Source organism: Oryctolagus cuniculus, chromosome 10 (assembly GCF_051225735.1).
Source record: "Oryctolagus cuniculus isolate XC-2025 breed Fujian yellow rabbit chromosome 10, ASM5122573v1, whole genome shotgun sequence".
NCBI lineage: Eukaryota > Metazoa > Chordata > Mammalia > Lagomorpha > Leporidae > Oryctolagus > Oryctolagus cuniculus.
Window position 1 is genome coordinate 50,271,698 of NC_142876.1, and position 14,918 is coordinate 50,286,615.

The window sequence follows — 14,918 nt, forward strand, 5'->3', positions numbered from 1 at the left end:
TGTGTCTTCCTATATCCTGACTCTATTGCATTAAAGATGGGGAGTGATCAGGAAATGTATGATTTAATAAATTCTGAGTATGAATATACTAAAACTTTCACATGGTTATATATTGATTTATTCCCAACCCTTCTTTACAATACCTCTTTCCTTTATTCCTTCTTTCCTTCATCTTTACCTCTCCTTATATCCATGATAATTATAAAAGGATAAAATGGACAATTAATCTACCTTTTAAGATAATTTCTACCCAGAAATCATACCCTCAATCAAAGTACATAGAACTTATCACACACACCTAAAACTTGTAAATTCATTCAATATAAAAATTTTACTCGTTTAATCTATCTCTTCTGTTAGATCTATTATTCAGACAATGATGATTAATTAAACCATAGTATTTTGGAACTATAAGGTCTCTCTCTCTCTTTCTCTGTATTTCTTTCTTTTGAAAATTAATTTAAGAGAACTAATTTCTTAAAAGTTTAAGTATACAATGCATTATTATTGATTGTAAGTTTAAAGTTTTATAGGACATCTCTAGGTTTCTGCCTCTTGCTTACGCGAAACTTTATGCCTGTTGATTAGTAATTCTTCCTTCCTTCCTCCTTTTTGGCAACCACCATATTCTATTCTTTGATTCTATTAACTTGACCATTTTATATACTTCATTTAAGTGTAATCATGCCAGTTTGTCTTTTATATAACTGACTTATTTCACTTAGCACAATGTCTTCAGGTTTCATCCATGGGTCACATACTGTAGAATCTCCTTCTTTTCAAGGCTGTGTTATATTCTGTTGTGTGTGTATCCCACATGTTCTTTATCGGTATATGTACATTTCAATTATTTTCACATTGTAAATATGGTTAATAGTGCCTTATTGAACATAGAATGCCAATACCTCATTGATATGCTGCTTTCATTTATTTTAGATAAAAACCCAAAGGTAAGGCTGCTGTATCGTACATATAATTTCATGATGATCCTTCTTACTATTTTCCACAACAACTACAACATTTTGCATTCCCAGTAATGTGTACAAGTCATATGGACTTCTTATATCTTTGTATTTTAACCTGTGTGTAAGTGTATGTGTGTGTGTGTGTGTGTGTGTGTGCTATTTCTAAATGTTTATGTCTAGCTTCCAAAGTAGAATGTAATGTCCTCTTAAGAAAGGATCTTTTCTGGGGCCTGTGCTGTGGCATAGTGTGTAAAGCAGCCACTTACAGTGCCAGCATCCTATATGGGCACTGGTTTGAGTCCCAGCTGTCTACTTCCAATCCAGCTCTCTACTATGGCCTGGGAAAGCAGTGGACGATGGCCCAAGTCCTTGGGCCCCTGCACCTGCGTGGGAGATCCAGAAGCTCCTGGCTTCTGGCTTTGGACTGGAACAGCTCTGACTATTGTACCCATCTGGAGAGTGAACCAACGGATGGACGATCTCTCTCTGTCTCTGTCTCTGTCTCTCTCTGCCTCTGCTTCTCTGTAACTCTGCCTTTCAAATAAATAAATAAATCTTAAAAAATAAAGGAAAAAAAGACAGTATCATTTCATATACATTCCAGCACAAGAGGAAAACATTGTTTCATTAGAGTTGTTTCATTATAAAGGATTAGGAGTGTAAGTCAGGATATTTTAGCTCCAGTTTCAATGCTTCTACCGTTAGCATAACCTTGGAGAAATTGACTTTTATGACTACTTCTTTATTTATATAATAGTATCTAATTTAACAATTAAAGAATGATGGAAGGCAAATTTGGAAAGAAATATCTATGAAAGCTTAGAAGATTTTTCTCTTTCTCCCTTGAGGTTCATCCCCTGAAAAGATTTTTGTGCCTCACGGCAGGGCTTTGCAGATCCATTTTGCTGGTTGCTAATTTGGCTGCTCCAAATGCTCCAATATAATCACACAAGACAGTTTGCAAACAAGGGCTGCAGCGATGCAGATGCCTTGTGAGAGCTCATGGACTTCCTCCTCTTCAATACAGGAGATAGAGGATTCCATTCATCTCCAAGTCGCCATGCAAACTATATTAGCCTAGAAGCTCAAGTCTTACAGAGCAAAGTCAAAGCTGGAAAATACAGTTTGTAAACAAGTAATATGTTTAGTAAAACTGGAAAATAAGGCTAGATCAGTAAGTACTCCCTGCAAGACAGACCAAGAAGCTAGCTATGCTTCAAGCACGGAAATAAAAACACAAAGACAAACCAAGAATTCTGAATCCATAAATCAGTTTATGGATATGACATGTCTTTTAATTTGAGGGCAGCATGACATTATAGCTATCCTGGGGACATAAACTGGAAGGTCAGATTATACTCTGCCGGCCAGACACTACCTACATTTGATAACTATTTATTATTTCTCCTTTTATGTATTATAGTATGTTTTTGTCTGATATGAACAACATTTTTGTTTTGTTTTCAAAGAATATGTACTTATTTATTTTAATCTTAAATGCAGAGACAGAAAGACAGATAGAAATAAAGATAGAGATAGAGATAAAGAGAGGTGCTAATCATTGATTTCACTTCTCAAACATCTGTAACTGCAACAGCCAAGGCTGAGCAAAGCTGAAGTTAGGTACTGGGAATTCAAACTGGGTTTCCCTCGTTGGTGTCAGGGACTTAATCACTTGAGCCATTCCTGGCTGCTTCTCAGGGAGTACACCAGCAGGAAGCCAAAGTTGGGAGTGGGAGTGATATTTAAACCCAGGCACTGTGAAATGGTACGCCAGATGGTGTCTCAAGCACCATCATGACTGCCATGCCAAAAGTCCATCCCAGGAACAATTTTTATATGAATTCTCATGTCTATAAAGATATTATGTGTGTGTGTGTAAAGCTATCTTTCATATAGTTTTTAGGAGTGTCTGTATCATGGAATTATTCTTATTTAGGGCATGGGGACATTCTTCTTTGAAGGCCTGTAACAAGCTCAGCATACTTGTTTCAGTTGCCAGGAAAAGGAGTAAATTGTTTAATCACTTTGGGGAATGGAGGCTCTTTTTGGTAATGTCAATGTACGTGCCCCTTCAGGCTACAAATGGAAGAGGATGTCTAGGATGAAGGCAACTAGACACTCTGAAGAAGCCATGGTTCAGAGCCAGACAGATCATTACGTTCTGGCAAAGTGTGATTTCAAATAACAATAATATTGGGATTCTGTGGAGCTTTTTATAGTTTAATAAGTATCTTCATACACATTTTCTTGTGTTATTCAGGCACAACACTAAGAGATATTTTATTATCCTCATTTCACTGATGAAAAAGCAAGTTCAGAAAAAAAGTAATGAATTGCTAATTATTCTAACTCTGTTAATCACCATCTTGAGCAAAGAACATAATCTGTCAATATCTTAAGTTCTTTAGTAATAAAATTAAGATAATAATGATGATGATGACAAAAATAACAATACCTCATATTGATACTGTGAGAAAGAGATAAGCCAATGCATGTAAAGCACTAAAATAGTGTCAAATACATAATAAACCTCAGTAAGCATTAGCTAAAGTTGTGCTGATTGTATGTTGAAGGCTGGGATTTAAATCTATGTCTTCTGTTGTTAATTTCCCATTGTGGCACAGTTGATCTTTGAGTAGAAAGGTCTGAACTACAACCAGAGGTCTTAGATACAGGAAGTATGTATGTGCGTGTATGCGTTGCAGGGAAAAGAGGCAGACAACAGGAGCTCCAGCACAAGTCTGAGAACAAAGATGAGGCTACTACCGTGAGAGAGAGAGAGCCTAACAGTAAGTCAACTCCTTCTCCTGTGAGAGTTTGATCTTCCACCTTTTAACATGGGGACTATTTCCCAGGCTAGAGGTCTGTGGGAAGAGGTGTGAGATGAACGATTGGTTGTTAATGACATCAGGCTAACAAGTTTGCCTGTCATATAACCTTAGAAAATGCAAAAGCCAGTGATTTTTCTTTATACTTGATGACAGGAAGTAAAAACATGCTGCTTCTAGGTTATGCTTAGAAATTTAAAGATTTTATTCATTTATTTGAGAGTCAGGGTTACAGACAGAGCAGGGGGGACAAAGAGAAAGGTCTTCCATCAACTGATCTACTCACCAAATGGCCACAATGGCCAGAGCTGGGCCTGTTGGAAGCCACAAGGTAGGAGCTTCTTCTAGGTCTCTCACATGGGTACAGGGACCCAAGCGCTTAGGGATCTTCCACTGGTTTCCCAACTGGAGTAGAGAGCTGGATCAGAAGAGGAGCAGCCGAGACAGGAATTGGCACTGTGGAAACTCACCTTAATAACTTTTGTGGCATATATAAGAAGTGTGAAAACTCACGAAAAAAATTTCTTGCGTGACTGGGGAATTTTTAATAAAGAAATTTGTATCTCTATAGTTAATAGCCTGAATGCAGGCATTTTCATTCCTCATAGACTATTGTCTCAAATGTGGGGGATTATATTCAGATAAAAAGAAGGATCTATTTTATAACTACTGTTATTTACATGTATTCTGCTGGAGGATATTAATATAAATATCTCTGTAACCCTCAGCTAGAGTTGTCTTAGTCTCATTTTAATCATTAGAGAGATAGTTCTACTGTATGAAGTGAAAAAATTCAAATGTGAAAAAATTTGAAAACTATATGATATATGAAAATAAATTATCTACAAATTTAACATGACTTCATCCTCCTGTTCAGTTTTTTAATTGTATAACTCCAAACTTTCCAAAATCATTGGCTAAAGATGATTGGAAAGTCAACCAGTTATAAGAACAGAACCGGCAGAAATGAAACTGCTTCCAATTGACAGATTATACTAATATGCTAAGGTGTTGAAAGACTAAAGTAAGAATGACCAAGTAGAATGCTCTTTTAAAAAAGAAATGGACTTTCTTTTTTTTAATAATTTTTTTTGACAGAGTTAGAGAGAGGCAGACAGAGATGGATGCTCTAGTTCTGAGGATTCTGTTTGGGAAACCTACATCCCATGTAAGAGTTCCAACTTCTAACTCCAGATTCTTTCTAATGCCCTCAACAGGAGGTAACAGGAAATGTTTCAAGTGGTTAGTCCCTGTCACCCATGTGGAAGATCTGGATTGAGATCCTGGCTGCCTGCTCAGGTTTAGTCCAGCCCTGCCTACTGTGGACATTTAGGAAGTATCTGTCTATGTCTATTTCTCTCTCTCTGGTCCTCTGGCTCACAAAGAAAACAAAATGAAAGGAAAAAAAAAAGAAAATATGAGGAATATTCAACAAGTTCATAGACGGTATTTATTATGAATAAAGTATGCATATATTTCAAATTTATTTTAGATAAAAATACATTCATCTTTTCATTTCATTTCTTTGTGAAAAATATTCTTTTATGTATTTGATAGGCAGGATTACAGAGTTAGGGGGCGGGAGAGATATCTTCCATCCAATGGTTCACTCCCCAAGTGGTTGCCACAGTTGGAGCTGAGCCATCCTGAGGCCAGGAGCAAGAAGCTTCATCAGCACCTCCCATTTGGGTGGCAGGGGCTGAAGCACTTGGTCCCGTTTCTGCTACTTTTCTAGGCACATTAGCAGGGAGCTAGATCAAGAGTGGAGCAGACAGGACACCAACAGTTTTCTACGTAGAATGCTGGCATCACAGCAACAACTTAACACAGTGTGCCACAATGCCACCCCCTCCACAAACTTTTTGAGGTACTCTTACATCACTGTTAATATTTAATCAGTGGACAACTTCATAGAATCCAAGAAACTGTACTTAATGGTAATTGGTTCAAATGTTTTGATTTTTTTTTTAACATACAGGGCTTTCATTAAATGAATTGTGTTGATTTCTTCCTGTGATTTAGGAAATCCAGCAGCCTTCAATGTTGAAATAATGAATTATGAAAAAATAAGGCCACTGAAGGTCATTTCAATTACTATCTTGCAGGATATGCATGTATGCTATTGACCTTTGAGCATTAAACCAGTGGTTGAGCATCATGATTTTGAAAGACATTAATTGTGATGGATCTATGAAATGAAACAAGATTGAGAGAAAACTAAAAGCTGTCTGTAACTGTAGTGTGTTCTATATGTAAATTTATTAGACAAATAAAATGTAAAATCCCACATGGGCAAATATATGTGATATATAGGATATGATGTGTGTGTAGGTGTAGAAGGAAATAAGGATGAAAAATGGACAATAAAATTTTATTAATATTACTGGAAAAAGAGAAAAGTCAGAAAATTGACAAAATATGTTTTTAGTGGGAATATGTGGTATGCTGATAGGACAGCAGAATTTAGGGTAGGATTATATCCAAATCAATATAATGGCTTCTTTATTACCTCTGAGGCTCTCCAACCTCCCTTCTCAGCTCTAAGATATCATATTAGCTGTGTTGTATGCTGCACACAACTTGGCTTGATCTTTGATAGATTGCTTCAATTTTGAGTCATTTATTTCACCAAATCTGAAGCTTCATATGATAACTACTTCACACCATTAGAGACAAGGCACTGCCTCATTTTCAGAGGTGTGGGAGGTATGATATCCTACCCTGGAAAATACACCGTTCCCATTGCATAAGGACAGCAATGAGCACACATTTTTTGCCCATTTCCTCTGAACACATTGTGAGCTATTTGAGACCAGCAATTACCTTATGTATTTCTATCATTTCAACAGTAAGATTAGGGCCTGACCCAGAGAAGATGCCTAGTAAATGATTACTGAATTCAAAAATTTTCAGTTTTATCCAAGGGGCTTATAATAACACAAGAGTCAATTTTCTGAGAATAACATGTTCGAAAGCAAATTTTAATGCAAATCTACTAGAAAAACACCTATGAGTATGGTGTTAAGTAGATTTTACAGCATAAGATCTCTTCTATAAAGACCTCCATGATGATATGGAATCAATAAGCTGTGGGGGGTGTAAGTCTTAGAATGATACTGCTTTTAAATATGATTGCTTATTGAAATTGAGTACTATTCTCCTGAAATCCAGACATCCCAAATGCAGACAAAAACATGTAATCATGACACTAGGGGAATTGAGCCAACTGCATTTGTTTGAAGACTTCTTCCTAGAAACTTATCCTCTAGTCCCTTAAACATGATGGGGCAGGAAATCTGGGAAATAAGGTAGAAAAAAGAAATTGAGAATTTTATCAGAAAGCCCTCCTTGTTACTCAACTAGCAGCATTACTTTGTGTTATTTGAACTGACAATAGCATAATTTGATTATTATTTGAGCCCATAGATACACAATACTCATATGTTGGAACTTATTTCAGTTTCTCTCTATGTATTTCTTCAAATTTTACTCCTCTAGGCACCTGCCAGGCCCAGAGAGAGGTCAAAGTGTTAATACATGGAGACAGACAAATTTTTAAATACAATCATGGAGCATTGCAGCTTGTCTTTCCAACAACCAGGCATAAGGCACTGAGTTTTCAATCAAGCTCTGGGAGGGGTTCACAGGCTCTCTGTGTAGAATGCCCTCTGGGGTGAAAGATCAATTTGGCTTTGCTGAGCCATGGCAGCCATGGCTGTCTTTAAAATGCTGACATGGCTCTGGGTGCCAGTTTGAAGAAATTTAACTGCTTTGATAAGGTTAAAGGGGGTACCCAACCACAAAAAGAAAACAAAACACAAGGCTACTTTGAAGTTTGATTGCATGGTAGGAGGTGTCAACTGGCAACTTTACCAACACCTATTACTTCCTTTTCATTAAAAAAGAAAGAAGATGAAGAAGACTTGAGAGCAAAGTAAAAATGCAGAGATTCTCATGAAAAATAGCTCACTGGATTAGACATTTGCCAGTGATTCTGACAGATATTGCTAGAAATGTGTGACTACCACCCATTAAAGGCTCACCATGTCTGTTACTTCTAAATACTTTAAGGAGTAAAACAGAAAACAAACAAACAAACAAAACCCAGAAGCACAGACAATAAAAACAAAAATAGACAAAAGACACTACTGCACTACAAAACAAACACTCAACAAATGAAAAGGCAACTGACAGAATGGGAGGAAATTTTGCAAACTATGTTAAGTGATAAAGGATTAATATCCAGGATAAATAAGGAGCTCAACAACAAAAACAACAAAACAATCCTGTCAAGATATGGACATTTTTCAAAAGAGAAAAGTGAAATGGCTAAGAGACACATAAAAAAACACTCGGGATCACTAGCCATCAGGGAAATGCAAATCAAAATCAAATGAAGTTTCATCTCAACCCAGTTAGAATGATTATCACTCAAAAATAAAAAGAAACAATAAATACTGATGAGAATGTGGGGGAAAAGATAACCTAATCCCCTGTTAGTGGGATGTAAACTAGTACAACCACTGTGGAGGACATTTAACATTTCCTCAGAAACCTGAAAATAGATCTGCTGTATGACCCAGCCATCCCACTCCTGAGAATTTACCTAAGGGAAGTAAAATCAGGACATGAAAATTTTATCTGTGGCCGGCGCTGCGGCTCACTAGGCTAATCCTCCGCCTTGCGGCGCCAGCATACCGGCTTCTAGTCCCGGTCAGGGCGCCGGATTCTGTCCCGGTTGCCCCTCTTCCAGGCCAGCTCTCTGCTGTGGCCAGGGAGTGCAGTGGAGGATGGCCAAGTGCTTGGGCCCTGCACCCCATGGGAGACCAGGAGAGGCACCTGGCTCCTGCCATTGGATCAGCGCGGTGCGCCGGCCGCAGCGCACTGGCCACGGCGGCCATTGGAGGGTGAACCAACGGCAAAAGGAAGACCTTTCTCTCTGTCTCTCTCTCTCACTGTCCACTCTGCCTGTCAAAAAACAAACAAACAAACAAACAAAAAAAACAAACGAAAATGTTATCTGTACCCCTCCATTTTTATTGGAGCTGAATTCATAATAATTAAGATATGAAATCAACACAGATGTCCATCACCCTAAGCCTGGGTAAAGAAAATGTGGTATATATACACTATGCAATAATACTTAGCCTTATAAAAGGATATCTTTTGTAACAAAATAGATGCAACTGGAAACCATTACACTTAGTGAAATAAGCCAATCCCTAAAAAATAAATATCATATATTTTCCCTAATTTTTGATAATTAAAATATAGAACCCAAAAAAGTAATGTATATGAGCAAAATTGTCATTTTGAGATTTGATTTTTGTTTACAGCCCTTGTCAATACTCTTGGAGAACAATAGTTTTTCTATTTACTATTTGTTTGGTGGAGAGTTAAGCTTGTGGTTATAAAATAAACTGAAAGCATGTCATTATAAAAATTAGTGAAAGAATAAGAAAGGAGCAGGAAGGGTGGGTGCATGGGCAGAAAGGAGGATATGGAGGGAAGTATCACTATGCTACTAAAGCTGTATATATGAAGCACATAAAATCTGTTCAGCTTATATAAATAAAATATTAAAATAAGAAAAAACTAGGTCATTGTATGTGCCTTTATGTGTAGTAATATAAATAACATAAGCAATAATTAATATTTTCCAAAAAAAACAGAAATGTAACAGAACCAAGATCAATTCACATAGGATCGTGGAAGTAATGATGGTCTTTCCATATCTGTTGGGGAAAATAAAAAAACTTTGTGTTTTGCCCAGAAAATAAAGTAAATCTAAAAATACACAATTTCTGGGGCTGTCTACATAATGTAAACATTAAAAGTTCAACAAAAATTTGTTATATATACCTAAATATGACCTATACTCTCATTTTAATAAATCAGAAAGGCTTAGAATTTATGCCTTGATAATGATCACAACCACTTGACTTTATTTAAAAGTAACTCATTTTAGTATATGACACAAAGTATAGTTTATTAATGAGGTTATTTAATTATTTCCCAGGAATTCACAGTAGTTGTTGTATAAAATACTAAATTATCTGGTTTGACATATTTGCTCACTTTGTTTTTAAAGGAAATTCACTTTGTAAAGATGGCATGGCATATCAGATGCAGTTAGCCACAAAGCATTTTCAGTTTACAGTATTAATAAATAAATGATTCAGTAATTAGTTGAATTAAGAAAAATTGAGTATGTAGTTAACTGATCTTTTAGAATTTATTTATTTGAGAGGCAGAGTTATAGACAGAGAGAAGGAGAGACAGAGAGAAAGGTATTCCGTCTGATGGTTCGCTCTGCAAATGGCTGCAACAGCTGGCTGGAGCTGGTCTTATCGGAACACAGAAGCCAGTAGCTTCTTCCAGGTCTCTTACATGGGCAGCAAGGGCCCAAGCACCTGGGTCATCTTCTTTCACTTCCTTCAGAGGCCATTAACAGAGACCCAGATTGGAAGAGGAGCAGCTAGGACAGGAACTGGCGCCCATATAGAATGCTGGCATTGCAGGAATTCATTGTTGCTTTCTTCTAATATTTGTTTGTTTTCATTTTGAAAAAAAATTATATCCCAAAACCATTCCAAGTTTTTTAATAAATTTTTACTTCAAAAATTTACATAAAGAGAACAAACTTCATGTATATTATATATACAGTTTTAAGAGCATGATACTTCCCATCTACTCCTTCCCCCCCCCACTCACACAGCCCCCCTCCTTTCTTATTTTTCTTTTAATTTTACAATGCCTTACTTTCTATTTACTTTATAGTCACAAGATTAACCCTCCACTATAAAGAATTCAAAGAGTAATAAGTAGAAAAACCCTTGTTCCTTAAAATTATAGACAAGGACTATAAACATTAATCAAATTTCAACATGTTCTATTGTGTTCCACTAGTCTACTCTCTGTTGATGTATAAGTAGCATGCTGTTTCAATTATCATGGCTTTACTTAGAGTAAACTTTCCTACGTAGTAATGTGAGAAACTACTATAGATTTCTATTTTCACTGTTCTTAGTGACTATACTCACCTGTTGGCCTTCCCATCTGAACTTTATTTTCAATTTTTCTAACTCCATAAAATAATTCATTGGTATTTTTCTTTGGATTATACTGAATTTAGAATTTAACTTTGGGAAACTAACATTTTTATAATGCTGAATTTTCCTATCCAAGAACAGGGGATTTCTTTCCATTTGTACAAGTCTACTTTCATGTCTTTCAGGAATATTTTAAGCTTTCCTCATACAAGTTTCACACATTTCTTGTTAAATTTTTAAAAATTCTCATCTTCTTTGATTCTGCTATAAATGGGATTTTGCTTTGCCGTTATATTCTCTCAATATTTATTTTTATATCTATGAAGATTATTGATTTTTGTTTGTTAATGTTGCATCCTGCTGCTTTTCTAAATTCTTTCATTGTTTGAGTTAGTTCTCTCATTGATTCTCTGGGCCCTTCTCAGTTTGCTAACTTATCAACTGAGAACAGAAACTGTTTTATTTCTATTTTGCCCACATTTTTATGCTCTAATTGATTTATCTTGTTAAATTTCTTTGGCTAATCCTGTTACTGCTAAATTGGTTCGAATTGGTTCTGCTTTGTTGGTAAAAGGATGTGGAGCAGTTTTGCAGATGTACAGAGGAAAAAATTGCAAATCACACAAGCAGGACATGCACAGAGGAGAAAAAACAGTCTGTAGAATCAAGGAGATCAGTGCAAAACTGCAACTTGAAAACTGGAACTCTTTCAGAAGTAACTGGGAAGATCAGGTGATGTGTTCGAACTTACTAAACCTTACCATAATGGACCAGTTCCAGTTTCCTCACCAGTCAGAAGTCGCCTGGCCAGCACTTCTACATACCAGCTTATGATGCCTAATCCATAAAAACTCCCAATAGAGTAGACCAACCTGACTTCTACTCCTGTCTCCTTCTGTTCAGCCATGCAAAGAAAACTTTGCTTTAAAGAAATAGCCTTAACTTTCTCTGACTTAAGTCAAAATGTCCTTTGTATTTTTCCCATTGTTAGATACTGCCTTTAGGACTAAAAAAATGTGTGTGTGTTTGTGTGTGTATGATGTTAATTTTGTTTTGTTATTTTTTTCTATGAGAAGTGTACTTAGTTCTTTTATAAAAAATGGATATTTGGAAAGTTTTATATTTTATTCTTGTTTTACCTTTGTAACTATACATTCTTTAATGCTCTTATTCCCCTGTTTTCATATTTTACCTTTTACTTTTTCTTATCAGTATTTTTAAATATTTTAAATGTGCTCATGTATTGCCTCATAACAATTCCTTCCTTCCTTCCTTCCTTCCTTCCTTCCTTCCTTCCTTCCTTCCTTCCTTCCTTCCTTCCTTCCTTCCTTCCTTTCTTTTTATTTGAAAGGCAGAGAGACAGAGACAAAGAGAGAGAGCTCTTTCATCTATTGGTTTACTCCCTAAATGCCCGTAACAACCAGGGCTGGTGCTGGTAAGAGCTGGGGGCTAGGAACTCAATCCTGGTCTCTCGCATGATTGGCAAGGACACAGCAATCACCTGCTACCTTCCAGGGTGTGCAGTCACAAGAAGATGGAATTTGAAGCAGAGCTGAAACTCACACCCAGGCCCTCTGATGAGGCATATAGACAACTGAAGGGAAATCTTAATCATTGTTCCAAATGTCTGCCCAAAAATAGTCGTTTAAAATTGTGCCTGTGCCGGCCAGCGCCAAACTCAATAGGCTAATCCTCCGCCTTGCGGTGCCGGCACACCAGGTTCTAGTCCCAGTTGGGGTGCCAGATTCTGTCCCAGTTGCCCCTCTTCCAGGCCAGCTCTCTGCTGTGGCCCGGGAAGTCAGTGGAGGATGGCCCAAGTGCTTGGGCCCTGCACCCCATGGGAGACCAGGAAAAGCACCTGGCTCCTGCCTTCGGATAGGCGCAGTGCACACTGGCCGCGGCGGCCATTGGAGGGTGAACCAACAGCAAAGGAAGACCTTTCTCTCTGTCTCTCTCTCTCACTGTCCACTATGCCTGTAAAAAAAAAAAAAAAAAAAAAAAAAAAACAAAAAAAAAAACTGTGCCTGTGCTTTTACAGCTATACTCTGCTACCCTTCAAGCTCTTCACTTTGCATACCTGGACTGTGATGTGCCCTATCACCCCCACTTTTTAATATGACATAATAGTTAATGAAAATTTAGATTATGGCATATTCATTTTGTGAACAGAAATAAAAGCAAAAATACAGTAATTTATTTTCTCTATGGCTACATTTTACAAAATCAGATACAGCGAATTTATATGCAGTGTTTTAATAAAAACAGTAATTTAATTTCAAATAAATATATCACCTATTCCTTTATCCTGTACATAGGGATCTAATTGGTAAGCCTACTAGATTACCAAGACCAGTAATAATCTAATTCACGATTCATTTGCTTGAATCAATTCATTTGCTTGAATCAATTAACATCTTACTTTTTAAATTTTTATTATTTTATTTATTTGAGAGGTAGAGTTACAGACAGTGAGAGGAAAATACAGAGAGAAAGGTCTTTGTTCCCCAAAGGGCCACAACGGTCAGAGTTGTGCCGACCTGAAGCCAGGAGCCAGGTGCTTCTTTCTGGTCTCACATGCGTGTGCAGGGCCCAAGCACTTGGGCCATCCTCCACTGCTTTCCCAGGTCACAGCAGAGAGCTGGACTGGAAGAGGAACAGCCAGAACTAGAACTGGCGCCCATATGGGATGCCGGCTCCACAGGTGGAGGATTAACCTACTGCACCATGGTGCCGGCCCCACATCTTACAGTTAAACTTTATTTTTTATGCTATAAGCCTGATTATTAATTCCTATAAAAATGCTGTGTCCTACAAGTTGTCCCAGGAAACGTGACTAGTCTTTTGCCCAAGGCCAGATGACAGCATTCTGAGTATCTGCAAATGGCTCGTCAAGCACACACACATTCCTGCTTCCCTCACACCAGGTCACCAAGGGAAGAAGCTCTCCTAGCTCTCTTACTCCTCAGTGAGCCTAACTGCTGGCCTAAGTCCTTCCTAAATTCAAAGTTGTGAACAAATCTGATGACTCAGCATCCAAATCCTTTCCACCTTCCTCTTCTTCCTTCTCACCCTCCTCCTCCTCCTCATGGTAGCCGCTCTCCCTATGTTTGTCAGATGAAAATTCTTCCCCCAAAGCCTCCTACCCAGAAGCTCCATCGCCCTCTTCACCTCCAGCCTGCCTGCCAAATTTCAAGGAGCGTGTTGACATGCCGAGATCCTCGGTCTCTGAGTTTCATGTCCACATTTAGGGCAAGGAGGTTGCTTCCCTTTTTCTTGCTTAAACACTTTGCTCCTCGTATGATCACACAGAAACAAGCCTTACAACAGAGACGTGAATGCTGACCAAGTCGATCGCACGAAACACAAATGGCTTGATGTTCAAATTGATCATCCTCGCAGAGAAAATTATGGCAAAAAGAGCAACTGACTCTTCTGCCTCCAAGATCCAATACACCTGGTTTACAAGGAACACACTCAGCATCAGTAAGAGGGCAGGCACGGGCATGTGTACTGAGGCATTTCCTACCAGGGCACACCCAAGCTTCACAGAGGTCACATGTTACACCCACCATTGCCAGGCCAGTACCATACACACCAGCATGCTTTCTGACACAATCAGATTTCCTCATGCATTTTGTTTGCCCACACTGTGCACAGATTGGCAACTTCTGTACAGAATTACAAAAGTAGCCAAATGCTCTATTCTGCCATCTCTGACACTTGTCACATTCCATTGAACATTACACGGGTGTTTAGCTAAATCTACAGTCCTTCTGGAGGCTCTTAGTTGTTTTTCACGTTCCTGGCAGTTTTCGGCCTTTTTCCTTGCACCAGTCTTTTTTTAGGCATTTTTCCCTCCTTCCCATGAGCGCTGCTGACTTTGCTCCGCGTAGTGGGGAGGTGGTGATGGCTCCCGGGAACCGAGGCACAGGGAAAGGCGTGAGGCTGGCCAGCAACCACAGTAAATCCAGTTCCTGAGGCAACTCTCCAGAGAAAGAGCCACTAACACCCACAGACAGGACAGGCTTCGGAGCTTATAATTACACATACTCATGATTTGAAATGTCTTT

The 14,918-nt window shown here is 38.0% G+C and overlaps 1 pseudogene; it reads right to left on the reverse strand.

The window, feature by feature from the left end:
* Nucleotides 1-13,819: 13,819 nt before the first annotated feature.
* Nucleotides 13,820-14,597, reverse strand: LOC100343899 (zinc finger protein 330 pseudogene; annotated as a pseudogene).
* Nucleotides 14,598-14,918: the final 321 nt, after the last annotated feature.